The 13,480-nt window shown below is 39.8% G+C and overlaps 1 protein-coding gene and 1 long non-coding RNA gene across 2 annotated transcripts in view; one reads left to right on the plus strand and one right to left on the minus strand.

Moving 5' to 3' along the window:
• The window catches only part of MID1 (midline 1), a 236,795-nt gene that overhangs the window by 11,958 nt on the left and 211,357 nt on the right, over positions 1 to 13,480 (plus strand). The window lies entirely within an intron of this gene.
• The window catches only part of LOC135293492 (uncharacterized), a 31,663-nt gene continuing 29,640 nt past the window's right edge, over positions 11,458 to 13,480 (minus strand). Inside the window, exon 3 of the long non-coding RNA XR_010355607.1 lies at positions 11,458 to 12,703. This is a non-coding gene — a long non-coding RNA (uncharacterized LOC135293492). The remainder of the gene's footprint in view (positions 12,704 to 13,480) is intronic.

Genomic DNA, 13,480 nt, shown 5'->3' on the forward strand with positions numbered 1-13,480 from the left:
ATCCTATCGTGTATTAAAGAAGATGCTGAATGAGTATTACAGAAGCTTTCATACTGCACTGATCAGCAAGCAGAAATTAATATATGGTGTGTGACAATTTTTGGGAGAGATCTGTATCCAATTATAAATTCCTCTTCAGTTTATGACTCACATTTATGGAGTACTCTTTCAAGGGAAGTGGTGAAGCACTGTGTACTCAACTGTTGGCAAATGAGGTCTGCAAAATATTTGAAGGCTCTTCAGAAAGCAGATCTGAGAGGAGCAGTGGTGTGGATGTGATGACATGGTAGAGTTTCCATGTCTCAATTCTGACTTGCATTTTGACAGTTGTGCTGATGCAGAAGCACCAGGTTGTGCCAAATTTACAGCATTCAGATAAATGAACTATTTCCTCCAACTCTATTGTTACAGAATTTTCAGATTGAGTTTTTTTTTTTTTAATTGTTGTTGTGTTTAATTTGAAAATATGTATGCATTTGGGATTCAGGGGAATTGTGTGCCAGTTTAACTAGGGATGGAATCACTGTTCAAAGCACAAGAAATAACAAACTCTGAAATAGCAAATGTCCCACCAATTACATAAATAGTCTGTGTGATGAAAAAGAGGCACCACATCTATCAACTTTTTTCCCTATTACATGGGGTGACATTAGAACCCACTGTGGGCTTTGTAGCTTGTCTATAAAGAACATCTCAGCCACTTACTCAGAAATATGGCAAATAGCCATATTCCATATTTGCTGAAGCCCCTGTGAGTTGTTTATTTCTGGTTTGTGTTTTCTTATTATTTTTTCATCTACTGTTACTGGTTGAAAGCATGAGTTGGTCAAAACATTTTCTTGGAAGAATTGATTAATTTTGACAATACCTCTGTTAATTAAAAGGCTCTCTTCTTAAGAACAGCCATTAAAATGGAGGGTGTGGAGGAGGAACAGAGAATCTGGCTTCAAAAGTGCATATGAGTTTGTTCTGATATGGGATTTTAACCCTGAGTCTGTCATGTCTTGAATAAGTGACCCAGTCTCTGGCTGCTTTGAGTTGCTCCCAGTAGCTTCTAATGTTGTATTTTGTACAATCATCTAAGTTCTTTTTTGTCAGAAGAACTTAGAGCACACATCTGAAATTACTTTTGTAAATATTTTATCAAAGTCTGAAGTGAGTGAGTCTTCCTTTCTGCTGTCTTTACTTCAGAGCACCATAAATTTACCTAGATGTATAATGAAGCATTTCTGAAAGGAAAACCTTTTTGTCTAGTTTTAACTTTGTTGATATAAAGTATTTTGCCTAAAAAGCAATTTTTCCTGTGCCTCCTTTCTTTGCAGTCACTTTTAAAAATACCCTAGTCTGTTGGAATTATGGCATGATGAAGCAGGCAAATGTGGTCCTATAAGGCAAATAGCTCTGCAGCAACTGCTCTATAAGGGAAGATGAAGGGACCTTGTTTTATGTCAGACTGGTACAACTGGCAGCTTCTTATACAATGCTGTTGGAACAAGTTCAAATGGCTTTTAATGTGGGGGCCCTTAACCATGTGAACTACCAGCTTTACTCTTATGGTCTACCACTCAAAAGTGACTGGATTAATAACAGGGCACCAATGTCTCTTTTGAGTCCTTTCTTTGGAATAGGATGGCATCCTGATTTATCCACAGCTTTGTCAGCCTGTCTCCTTGTCTGGGGCCCTGAGCATTTGTCTTTGGTTATGCAGATGTTGTTTTTGCTCAGGCTGTAATTCCCTCTTTTAATGAACCTGATCACTCTTTGCTAAAAGCCTGTTTATTTGGTAAACTTGACCTCTGGCTAAGCAAGGCTTGTAGCCTATTAGGAATGAGATTGTTTGAATGTAGCAGCTTTACCTGTTGTCTTTCAGCTGTGTGCATGTATGGTCATGCTGAGGAGAGTATCATGCCACTCCCACTGCAATGGGGGGCTGTGCCTACACCAAGTGTGCCTGCACATAAGCTGTCTGGGATGAATTCACATCACTGGCCGGTTTTACAGCATTAAAGGACTTTCTCTCAGAACTGAGTGGTGCAAAGAAATTACCTATCTTGCACACAAAGTTTCAGTGTCTAACAACTGAGAAGGACTCAATTTTATTGTGAATATTACTTGCTATGTTAGGTCATGAGGACCAAAACAGGGATCTAATGCTCTGAACTTGCAAACATTTACTCACTTGCTTAACTTGGCTGTATAGCATAGTCCTGTGTAGGTTAGTAGGTCTGCTCATGGCAATAAAAGTAATCATGTAAGAAGGTCTTCTTAGAACTGTAGCCTCATATTTGATTCTCAACAGTGTTGCAGAATAGATTAACAGACCCTATGTGCAGCTAGATGATTTTGTTCATCTGAATTTTGAAGAGATGGCAAGGAGCTTATGCATTGTAAACTGAAAATATAGAGCAATACCTCCCTGTATGTGTACCAGAGTAAAGTGTCACTGCAAGGATGCAGGAAGACTAGAACACAAAATATTTTACAGATGTTACTTTTCCATTTTGCTCTTCCCACAGTGCTGATATTGCTCTTCCCACAGTCTTGAGATTGACCCAAAAATGTTTTGACTATGTTAAAAGTTGCTTGCCTCCCTTTACCTATCACAATTTGCTAACCAGCATTTTCATGCAAGATTTGAGGTGGAATGTTGTAAAATTATGTGCTTTTAGTCTGCAAAACTCTGGACTCTGTCCAACGTTTTCACATGGCCTGGATCCTTTTCAGACAAACAGGATCTGTACCAGGGTGCAAAATTGTAGACAACTGATGCATTCTTTAAAATAACTACAAGTTGGCTCTCTGCCTTTTCTGGGAGTCTGTCAAGACTCCCCCACTGGTGCCTAGGAATGTATTTTTGAAATAGGAATTGTGAGTGCCAACAAAGTAACAAGTTTAAAGGTAAGGGTTCTTTCTTGTTGCAGTCTCAATTTCTTTGTAACTGTGGCTTTCTAAGTAAAATGAGTAGGGCACTTAATCCTTTTGGACCTACATATCTGTTATCTCAGAAAATAAATATTTTTATGTTCTATAAAATGCAAATGTACCATAAGGGATTTTTTTCCTCTTTAGTGGTAGACCAGCTTCCTAAATCTGTGATGTCATTGCCAAATTTGCAATTTAGAAATTTGTTACTTGATATGTGCAAATTACTTCAATCCAAGCCTCCTCCAGAAATCTTCTGCTGTGGGTAGCAACTCCCTTGTACCCATCTGGGGAAAACTACTCCATCTCCTTGGATCTCCTAGAATTTATTAGTTGCATTATTTCCCTGCTTCTTCACATTTTTTGTCCCGTATTTTTAAACTCAGAACTTCTGGATCGTCATTGTTCTCTGTCATTTACTTGATGGGATCAGCTTTAGCTCCTTCCATTAAGCATCTGTTCTTCACCTTAGCTCTGGCAGCAGCATATGAAAGGTTTTATCTATTTCTACTGCTGGGTTCAGCTAAGAGATACTTCAGGAAAGGAGAAAAGTACAAGTGCTGGTGGTAGGATAGGTAAGAGACGGCTGGATATGTTCTTTTTGCTCTCTCCAAGGTGAACAGGCAGGTCTCCCTCAGCTGCAGGTGAGAAGAGGGAAGGCTCGTAGGCAAGGGCCTTCTACAGAAGAAAAAAATGATGAGTGATAACTGCTTTTCCCCTGACCACTTAGCAAAGGGAAATGGTTCCAGGTCATCTTCCATCAACACCTCCTTTTAGACCTCAGGTGGGAAATTTGGCAGGACTCTTACAAATATATCTGTTTCTCCATGAAGTAACAGTTTGACCCAGTTCTCCTTGCTCAACAGCAATACTAGGGATGCCAGCAGAGACTGAGTGAAATTCTCCATGTGTCAGTGAGGTTGAATAGGAGTAACTATGTCTAGAAACTGTCATATTTCAGCTCTTGCCATTTTTATAATTCCAAACTTGCCTCAAGTAAATTGTGTAAGCACATGATGATTTTTGTCCTGAGGTTGGCCGGGGAAAGGTTGGAGTCTGGTGCTGTTAATTCTGCAAGTGTCCTACCTATTAGAGCAGGGAATGGGCTGCATCAGTTGCAACACCACAAAATTATATCCCAAATGTGCAGGCATATGCTTTATGAAGTCTCTCAGATAAGAAAGATTGTCTTGAAGTAAGCCCTCTCCGAATTCCTAGTGATATGTACTATGTCTCTAGAAAAATACACAAACCCAGGTTGCCTGTAAAAGTTTGGGAATGGTGTAATCAAAGTGAACATTTGCAGAAGTGGCTAGGTGTTTTGGTCCCTCTAAATTAATAGAGAAAGGTACAGTCTACTGCCAAAAAACTAACAAACATAACAGCTCAGCTGCTTGTCAGCATTTGTTATGCCTTAGGAGACATTTCTTTTTGTTCTTTTTCTTCTGAACATAACTCAGGATTGATGAAAGTAATTATACCTTTGCACTGGCCCTGGCTAGAATAGAATAGATTTTTCTTTCATAGCAGCTCTGTGTTTCAGAATTTTGACTGAAATAGAACAGATAACACTCTTAATACTCTAGCTGGTGCAGAACAATGTTTGTACAGCATCAAGGTCTGCTCTGTTTCTCACTCTGACACCCCGGTGAATAGATGGAGGATGAAGGTTCACAACCAGGCAAATGACCTGAACCAACAAAAGACATATCCCATGGCATATACATTCATGCCTCCCAATAAAAGAGAAAATAGTAAGATATAGGGAATTAGCCATCTTTAGCTCAGGAACTCTGTAAGCATCAGTCTACCCAAAGGAAGTGGTGAGTGATTGCTTTTGCGTTGCTTGTTTTCTCTAGTCTCCCTCTCCCTTTTCTTTCATTTATTCAAATATATATTTTTTATTTGTTAAACACGATCTTGTGTTTTCTCGTTGGTTTGTCTTTTTTTTTCTTTCTTCTTCCCCCATCCCAGTGAGGGTGGCACCTGAGTGGTGCCCAGTGACTGTGTGGTTCTTATCTGCCCACTGGTGTTAATCCACAACAGCCATACTTTGTAGGATTGAGCTACTCATCTGCAGAAGATTCAGGCATCATCCTTGTCTTGATGTAGCCAAATCTTTTGATTTGCACTCTTAAAAAAAAGTAAATAATATGTGCAGATGTGAGTACATAGGTTTGTGTGTGCATCAGTGAAAGAAGGAAAGCAACTGCTGAGGTGGAGCCCAGCTGAACAGTCTTTTAATATTAGCAGTTTTTTCCATTCATAAGCACTTTGATATCTATCTTCAGCCAAGGACAAAACACTTTTAGAAGCTTATTTTAAAGTGAAAATGAGACTCCTATATTTATGTAACTAACTTTAGATTCCTTTAAGTCCAAATCTGCCTCACAAGCAGGCCATCTTCCATATATTTTCCTATTTTCCCTTCTACCCTTTGAATTGTTATCGGTTTGGGGTTTTCAAAAATAAAAAAGCAGATAGATTTTGATTATGTCTGTGTTCATTAAATGACATCATTTTGCTCAGTTAAATTGTAGCAGTTGTAATGGATAAAATCTAGATAAGCAGATTCAAGAGGAATATTTGTTGCTGGGTAGTCATCTTTGATTTTAGCCCTTTTGCAGTGTGATTGTAAGACAACAAGGAGATTCTGAAAGCATGTTCTTTAAAGCTGTAACATTAGTCATTTTTTAGCACACTTTCTAAGCACTGTCAAGTCAGTGATCTGTTTTAAAGCCTGAAAACTAAAGCTGACAATTCTTTTCATTGTTTATAGAGTTGTAGAGGAAAGATATGCTTTGAATTATGTTTGAATAAGATCTTAGAATAAATAGGGATGTGACTTGGCCCTCAGTTCCACTGAGTAGAAAGAGAAGCTGTGCATGCACAATAAAATGCAGTATTTGAATCTTTACTTAATGAGGGAAACAAATGAAATTTCCATGCTTCTTTGGTCTTTTACAAGTTCTGTATATTTATCATAACAGGAAGTTCTGTAAGTTTCATAGGCTGTGAGGATGACTATCAAAAAATAAAATGTAACTGAATCAATATGGAAATCCTTACTAATAAACTTGATAAATTTGATTTCTAATTTCTTATTAAAGTACCCACCAAACTGTAGAAAAGAGGGACTTTATTTAAATATTTAAAATAAAAACATAATAAGTAGTAAAAAGGATTTTCTGCCTGAAAGGAAAATGAGTATCCCTTTATTTTTTTTTAAATACTTTTCTTTCCCCTGCGAATTACCCAGCATATTAAATAAGCACAATGTAAGAATGTTTCTTGCAGTGTTTCAGCAGGAAATATGTAGCTTTGGCTGTATAAAATGACAGTGCTGAGGAAGGTAAACATATTGAATTACTCCATTAATAGAAAGGAGACGGTATTAAGGTAGTTTTCCCCCAGGCACTGAGTTTCACAGGTGCTGTAATCATGGTGGGCCACAATGATAGTACTGTAAATGCAAAAAATAACAATATGCAATTAGATGAATTTTTGTGTGAAATGTGATAAATCAAGGAATGGAATTTGTCAGACATCAATTCCCTAACAGCAAGAATGTTTATCTAAACCACAAAAACCTCACAGCTGAAATCACTATTTTCTCATATTTTCACTCAGATCACAAGGGAAATAATAACAGCACCCTTTTGGGAAAGAAGCTTTTTGGTCTCTTTTGCATTCATTAAAAAGCACTTTTTAAGTAGGCATACTTTTGGCAATATCTGTACTTTCATTTGCATGCTTTCTCAAAATTGTCATTTTGTGAGTGAAATGACACTGCCTGTCACTTACCTCCCAGTTAGGGAAGGGTAGATTTGATAGATAATTAAGTGAACTCTTGCAAAGTATTCTGCACACCCATCATTCTGTGGGAAGTGTTTCTTAAGAGAGGATGCTGGCATTAAATGAGGCATACTATCTAGGTATCACTGCATTTTCTTTGATAATACTAGAAAATGTGTTGTTGAGAAACATGTACTTGAGAAACTGTAACTCTGCAGTGATGAAAACGTTACCTTAACCATGACCTGATATTGGAAATCACAATTTTCCTGGGATTCACACTTTCTTTGGGAATTTAAATATTGTAGGTCTTAATTTCTTCTTTGTTAAAGAGAGGTGTTTGTTTTTAAATAGAGAAGTAAATTTAACAAACGATGCATGTACAGAAATGTGTTGTGAATGACCATCCATCTTCCCTTGAGAAGTGGTGTCTGGCCATAAGGAGGTGCCGTAGAAGCATCGCTGAAGTTCAAGAGAGATGCAGCTGGGCTGTGCCAAGACGCCTTTGCCTGTCCCACTTTTGAGAGATCATTCCTGACAGTATTTTGGCTCATCATTGCATGATGAGCCCTCAGCTCGGGATGAAGGTCCCTATTGTCTTTTTGGGTGCATATAAGTTCAAGGTCTGAGCTGTGCAAGCACTGAGCCTGTTGGTGCCTGTCTTCTCTGCACCTCTCCTGGGCTGATGGAAATCTTCCAAGGTGCAACTGCTCCCCAGCTTCCCATGTGCTATTTACTCAGGGGGTTGTCCGCTGAACTTGACCACTGGGGTAACAAGAGAGTCCATCTGCACAGATGAGGCACACTGAGTAATAAAAGGAATATTTTATATTTTGCAGCATTAACATTCTGTAGAGATTGCTACATTTTTGTCACAGATGAGCTAAAATTTTACATTTTTTTTTGTTTTCCTTCTTTTTTGAACTTGATTCCTACTGAAGAATGAATGATTAAACTGATATGAAAATTCCCCCTATCAAAACATCAGGCAGGGCCTCTCCATTTTCTTTTCCTCTTCATGGTGTATCATTCAACATAACATTAATTTTTCTTATCCTGTTGAGTCCTCTGCAGACTCAGGTTCAAAGTGTAAAGAGTATATTCAAAGCTTGTGATTGTCTCCTGCTCCTTGTGACCCACTCTGGGAGCCTGGGCCATGGAGGACAAGATGCTCTAACTCTTCAGAGGAAGTATGATGCCAGGAGTGGGGAAGCAGAGTTCAGGTCCCACTAAATACAGTGCTCCTGGGTTATTTGCCCCTAGGACCATGAGGTGCAGACCAACTCCATGGTCCATCCTGTGAGTTCAGGGGAGTGAAACCCCAGGGACAAAAATAGTTCACTTCCTTGGGTGACAGCCCCAGAGAGCTGGTGCAGGAGTGGTTGACCTCGGGCCAGGGTTTACTAGCCTGTATGTTGCTGTTGCCTGAAGGTGGTTGGGTTTACTGGAATGCAATAAAAATGCTCAAACATAAAAGGTAGGTAGAGTAGCATGGTTAATATGTGAATTGTTAACCAGAGTCAGACAATGTCTGTGGTGGGTGCAGGACTCTCCTGGCGGTGTCTGCAATGGAAATCAAGTTTCCATTCAATGTGGCTCTGAGTGACACCCAGGATACAGAAGGAAAACAAACAGTGACTATTATCTTCCTTCTGAAGCAGCTCCAAAGTGAATATAAACACTGGTTGTTTAGAGACCATCAATTAAGCTAAGACTTATTTAGAGCAGGTGCAAGAGAGATAACAAATGAAAAGAAAACTTTATAGTCTTGTGTATTTAAAACAGTTTGGCTTTTTGATGTTGTGTTTACGGGGAAGAGTATTGACTTGATAGTTGGAGCCTGGGACTCCTTTATGAACTCTTTAGTTTGATAAACACACTGCAAACATCAAGAGGAAAGCCTAAATGATGGGAACTTTAATGCTGGGGATGTTTTATTTATCACTGCAGTAATACTGAAAGAACGTTTGAACTTACAGATAGAGGTTTATGGTCTTGTTAACCTCTGTTTTATTAAGGAAGAGTTTTGCAACCTTTCATATTCTGAACTCCCTAGTAGTGTCTAGAGGAGTTGCTGAGAATAGGGCTTTCTCCTGTTAGTCACTTTGTATGATGTGCTTCCTCAGAACTTGAAAGCCATTTCAGATAAAGGGTAGGAGAAAAGGAAACATTCATTATCTTGACTTTACAGTGGAGAATCTGAGAAATAGAGCAGCAAGGGACAGAGATTTTACTAAAAGGTACAATGTTTCAACCAAGAGAAAATTTAATTGACTTTTCATAAAAGAATTCTGCAGATGAAACAAGAAGCTGAACCCTCATCTCCCAGAAGTAATCGAGGATAAATGTGGATCAATGTAGCTTTTTCATCTCCAATCTTGAAAAACTATCTCATGTCCCTTTCTAAAATAGATAACAGTATGAATTTTATATTTTTGTTTTTTTAAACACCCCTTGTCTTTTATTCTTTCAAGATTTATCTGTCAATGTTCTGCACTTTCACACTCTACACAGTTTGTTCACTCATTGAAATTTAATGTACTTTACAATAGGTTTCGCATATTTGTTTTCTGGAAAGGCAGCTTTGCTATTCAGGGCTAAAGGTGGTAGTAGGAAATACTTTGGGTGTTAATAAGAAGTGTGGCCCTGGCTTACTGAGTCACTTAGGGAAAGCCACTCGATCTTCTGGCCAGCTCATTGTTAAATCAGTAAGCAGGAGCACTGACCACTAGATCATCCATCCAAGCCAACCATCCCTGGTGAATGTGTCACCATGTTAAAAGTAACCTCTGCTGGCAGAGGTGAAGCATCTCCACCAGCAGTGAGCTTTGAGCTGCAGTGGCACACAGAGTGCCTGTGTTCCATGCCTGGTACTGGGGACTGCTCTGCATGCCTGGGCTGGGGCACAGCAGAGGGCTGGGTGGCTGGCTACCTACACTGGAGATAGCATGTGGCACAGGCATGCCAGGGCTCTGTGGTGAGCAGTAATGCTGAGGCAGAACTGCCTTCCAGCACCTCTTCCCTGTCCTGTACAGCTCTGCATGATGGCAAGGCTGTACCAGGGAGAGGTTTGGTGGAAATATTGTATGGTGCATCCTATTCCATACATCTTGTCTCTTGTGAAAACTGTGTTTGGTAAGGCAAGCCAATCTGCCCAGAGTGAACAGAAGATGACATCCCTACCTGGGATGGGTGGGAGGGTGGAGGTAAGAAAAGGAGGCTGTGGTGTTTGTGAGGAAAAGCTTTTGTTGGTGGATGGTTTTGTGAGAAGCTGCTAGAAGATTCCCCATGTCCAGCTTCCTCAAAGATGGACCTGCTGCCGGCTGCGTCCATCAGTGACAGTGGAAGCACCTCTGTGCTAACTTATTAAGAAGGGGAAAGTTGTTACTGCACAGAAGCAGCCAGAGAGGAGTGAGAATCTGTGATAGGAACAGACCTGCAGACACCAAGGTCAGTGAAGAAGAAGGGGGCAAAGGTACCTCAGATGCCAGAACAGAGATGCATCTGCAGCCCGTGGTGGAGACCATGCTGAGGTAGCTGTGCCCCTGCAGCCCACGAAGATCCCTGCTGGAGCAGAACCTGCCTGCAGCCTGTGGAGGACCCCACACCAGAGGAGGCAGGTCCCCAAAGGAGGTGCCCAAAGGAGGCTGTGACCCTGGGGGAACCCACAATGGAGCACATTCCTGAAGGAATGCACCTCATGGAAGGGACCCACACTGCAGCAGTTTGTAAAGAACTTCAGCCAGCAGAAGAGTATGAGGGGTCCTGCCCCTGAGGAGGAGGGAGTGTCAGAGACATCTGATGAACTCATTGCAACACCCATTCCCCATCCCCCTGTGCTGCGGGGGATAGGAGATAGAGAATTCACAAGTGAAGTTAAGCCAGAGTCAGCCTACTAATGCCAAGAAACTTCATGTTATTATGGTTTCTTTCTCATCCCTCCATTGACAATTCTCTGGAAAATCCCAAGAAAACACTGTCTAGTCTTGATTACTAAGGGACAATTTCCCAGTACTGGGAATGATTAAAAAAACCCCAAATCAACTGGTGATACCAGCAATGAAGCAAATGTTCCCAGTGGATTCATGCCATGTACCAGTGGGTATGTGGCATGAATCCTTGTAGGGGCAACCACGTTACTGGAGAATCCCTGTGCTGGCCAAGTGGGAAGGATGATGTGAGAATGAGTTTTAGGGTAAACAGGAGCTGCAGCCTCATGGACTGGTTAAATTACTTTAACATCACTTTATCTCTAACACAATGAGTCATGCAGAAAGACACACGGGAACATACAGTTCTTTACTATGGTTGAACATGTGCCTTTATTAATGTAAAAAAGACAGAGTTCTATTTCAGTCAATAATAACATAGTTTGCTGTTGAATTCACAGTTACACTGAAGGCATTTATACATTTGGTTTTAGTTTATTTTAAACTGCCTTGCCATTTTTAGGCCTCAAATATTTATAAAATCCATAGAATTTTTTTAGCCAACCCAATGATTCTGTGATCCTTATCTATTATATATTTATGAAATGAATTTTTTTACATGAAAATTTCTTCTAATTTTCTGCTGAATTCTAATTTCCTCATATCTGTAAAGGAAAAGAAAAACAGGGCTGAAACATTCAGGTTTGTACTTTCAGGGTACAAGAGATGTGAAACAACTAAAGACTATTTTGTACATGTATGCATACAAAATGTATAATTGTGGTGCTTTGAGCTTAATTTTGAAAGTAAATATGGATTTAATCAGCCTTGAATAAAATGTGGCATATAAATATATTATCACTGGACTCTAAGGTTAGGGAAGCTCTTTGAAATAAAGAGCTTCCTTATAATTTCTAGAAGGATGTGGCAGCCCAGGTGTGAGTTACATGTTAGTCATATATGCTGATATCATTATGTATCTCGCCATATGAATTTGAAAAACATTCTGCTAACTATCAGGAGGATATTATGCACTTTCAAAATGCCAAATTATTTTACCCTATGCAGTTATACTTTGAAATTTCAAAGACTAAAATAATTAGAGAATCAAGGATTAAAATTGCCTCAAAATTAGTCTTCTGGTATCATTCTAATATAGAGGTATTTTTAACAAATCTTCCACTGAGAAAAGTTTATTTCTTGGCCTTTTTTTGTGTCTGTCATATGAATGTTCAGCATTCTTTTTATTTGTATAATGAACTTCAATTTGTATTGCCTTCCTAAGATATTTTTCTAAGGCTTGAGGATTTTGGAATACAAGTACCATTGTAATTTTTGTTATCTATTAAAAATGCAGACATTCTTTCTTTTTCCTTTTTTATTTTTTTTAATCTCTCTCTTTATTTTTTAACCAGCCGCAGTTAAAAATAACTGTCTAATTTAACACCTCCTGCAAATCCCCTCCCAGCTATGACATGGTTTGGGTTTGAAAAACCATATAAGGACTTTTCATTACCATTTCATTCCCACAAATTGTATTTATAGAAGGAACCACTTTTTTTCTGATGTGGAGTTGCAGCCCATGGTGGATCTTGCAAGAGCCCTGAGCAGAGGCACCCATGGCAGGGTGCTGTGTGCTGTTACTGCCTCGTGGGAGGGCTGATTCTGGGGGAGACGAGAGCAACACTGAAGCTTAATTCTTTTTCCTCCACCCTTCTGTAGGTGTCTGGCACGTTTTAGAATGTGTCACCAGCTTGTGTTGGTGTGCTTTCCTCTGGTACCCTGCTATAGTGCACCCCCAAAGAAGAGAATGCAGCCTCAGCCCCTGGGTTTTGCTGCAGTTACACACGTATGCAGCCTGATAATGAAAAATGCTAAACTTAGAGATGACGTTTTTGTCAGGAATCATCTATTGGTTGAAAAATTCCTGGTGTGCTTGTGGCTTGACACAGATCCAGTGTGGACTTGTTTTTCCCCGCCTGGATGCTCGGGTTACACGCGGTGGCTCCTCCATTAGATGGCACTGTGTGTTTCGGCAGCGCCTCCAGTCACTCCTCCTGTATCAAATGGAAAGTAATTAACTTTTAGGAGGTGTGTTTGTTATAAAAAGCAGCCTCTCCATGTGGATGTGAGTTCTTTGTTCTTATCAGACTGACGAAAACGTCTTGCTTTCTCTGTATTTTTTCTTCTGTCCCCGCACCCCCTCCCCGGCCATGAATAGCAGCACTGGAAATGCAGAGTAACAGAAAGTACATGGAAGGTGCCAGCGAGATCAAAACTGATGTATGCCTTTCCTCCCACTCTGAAACCAAAGAATTTTTACCTTTCTATGGGTAGTTTAATTTGGGTCCCTATGATTTGAGAAACTAAATATTTTGGCAATTTTTTTTCATTATTAATGGCCATGTTGCGGCACAACTCTTTTCTTTATATTTGGAAGCACCAAAAATTATAGATCTGGTTTTTTCTCAAAAACTGTGAAAGGAGTGTGAATAAAAAACCTGATTTCCTAGTGACTGTGAAGGAATCAAGTTATTACATTGCTGCAGCTACTATTTGATCCATTAGTGTTTTTAGGAATTTGAGATAAAGGGCAATTATCTTTCTTTAGCTTGGACAAAAATTCACCCCTGAAGAAAGGGCCTGCAGGAGGCCAGGGCAGGTAGAGATCTGCTAATAGGGAAGGACCTGAACATGATTTTGACCTGGCAAACTAATGCCTTCCTTATTCCCAGGTATGGTTTGGGTACCAGGATGAGCCAGGGATAATCCCTGCAATAAATTGTGCCTGTGGCCACCTTGTTTCAGAGAGCATGAGAACTTAGCAAGGTGAA

Source organism: Passer domesticus, chromosome 2 (assembly GCF_036417665.1).
Source record: "Passer domesticus isolate bPasDom1 chromosome 2, bPasDom1.hap1, whole genome shotgun sequence".
NCBI classification, from domain to species: Eukaryota; Metazoa; Chordata; class Aves; order Passeriformes; family Passeridae; genus Passer; species Passer domesticus.